This window comes from Lepidothrix coronata, unplaced genomic scaffold (genome assembly GCF_001604755.1).
Source record: "Lepidothrix coronata isolate B3197 unplaced genomic scaffold, Lepidothrix_coronata-1.0 Scaffold10, whole genome shotgun sequence".
NCBI lineage: Eukaryota > Metazoa > Chordata > Aves > Passeriformes > Pipridae > Lepidothrix > Lepidothrix coronata.
Genome location: NW_016690190.1, coordinates 10,280,255 through 10,281,978, shown reverse-complemented (window position 1 = coordinate 10,281,978; position 1,724 = coordinate 10,280,255).

Sequence of the window (1,724 nt, the reverse complement as noted above, 5' to 3'; positions counted from 1 at the left end):
TATATATATATATATATATATATATATATAAAATTCTCATTGTATATCTCTGTTTTATACATAATACATATATATATATTTTTGCTAGGACTTTGGCTGCTGGCTCTCTCTCTCTCTCCCTTCCAGGAGTCCTTTCTTGAACACTTCTTCTGCTGTGTCCCCCCATACAATGATGTCATCAATGTATTGGATATGTTCTGGAGCCTTACCCTTCTCTAGCGTGGCCTGAATCAGTCCATGGCAGATGGTTGGACTGTGCTTCCACCCCTGGGGCAGTCGATTCCAGGTGTATTGAACGCCCCTCCAGGTGAAAGCAAACTGTGGCCTGCACTTTGCTGCTAAGGGAATGGAGAAAAATGCATTTGCGATGTCAATGGTGGCGTACCACTTCGCTGTCTTGGACTCCAGTTCATACTGGAGCTCCAACATGTCTGGTACAGCAGCACTCAATGGCGGCGTGACTTCATTCAAGCCACGCTAGAGAAGGGTAAGGCTCCAGAACATATCCAATACATTGATGACATCATTGTATTGGATATGTACAGTCATTGCAATATATTCCCTTTCCCCCATTCTGAGTATGGTGTGTTTTGTCTGGAAAAACCCATCTCACATTAGGCTGAGATGTGGGAGGAGGCTTAGACTAGGGGATTGGATTTTTGGGGCTATCTCAAACCATGACATAAATGGTAGCAGAGGATGGTTGCGAACCATCGAGGGGGAGAGATAAGAGCCATGATGCTTGTGGTAACAGAAAGAGTTTTCCAGACAAAACAAACTGTGAAGAGTTGTGATATGTTGACATTTCGCAGGAGTGAGGGGTGGAGTGTTGTGGTGGTTTGGACCTTGGTTTTCCCCCAGAGGCTGAAAAGTGGTAGACCCCAAGGGGTGGAAACCCCTGGATGTTTTGAAGTTTTGCCCAATGGGCGCTCCTGCAAAAATGTAAACATATCACAAGCTCACCGGAAGAGATGAGTTGTAGTTTTTGGTGGTTGTTGGAGAGGTGGCCATGTTGTGAGCCACGAGGAAGGGGCTCGGAGCCCCTTGGGGCCTCTGGCCCCCTCCCAGCCCCCGGCTGGGGGGACTGCAAAGACCTGGAACAGTCTTGGACTGGGCTAAGTGTCTGTAGTATGCCGGGAGATGTTTTCTCCATGGGCGCAGAGCAGCAGCCGGCACTGACCAGAGAAACGGTGGCACAGAGCCAGGACAGATAAGACCTGAACCGGAGAGGCAACAGAGACATGCAGCATCGCAGAGAGGACTCCTGGAAAGAGAGAGCCAGCAGCAGAACTACAGAGTTTGGGGTAAGACTGATACCAGACCCCAAAACTCCTTTGAGACCTCCTGGAAGGAGGAATAGATGGACTCCTATTTGAGAGGAGCCTTGGAGTACAGCAGCACTGGAGAGAGAGAGGAGTTAAGAAGCTCAAAGATGTCCTGAAGCTGGACCGGGACGGCCAGATGGAATGCAGAGGGGGTGACCTTGGCTCCCCCCTCGCACTGCTGCCACGGTGGCAGCCTGAGAACAGGGCACAGAGGCCCTGCAAGGAGCTTGAATCTCCTGGAGATACCAGACCGTCACGAAGACCCCCTGTGTCTTCGTGATATGACTGTGGTGAAACGACCTTGTCTGGGGTGATGAAGCCCACGGAAGACCCCCTGTGTCAAGGGGGCCGAGGGAGCTTGGATACCTCCCTTGTGAGTGCTGGCAGAAAGCCAGCCAC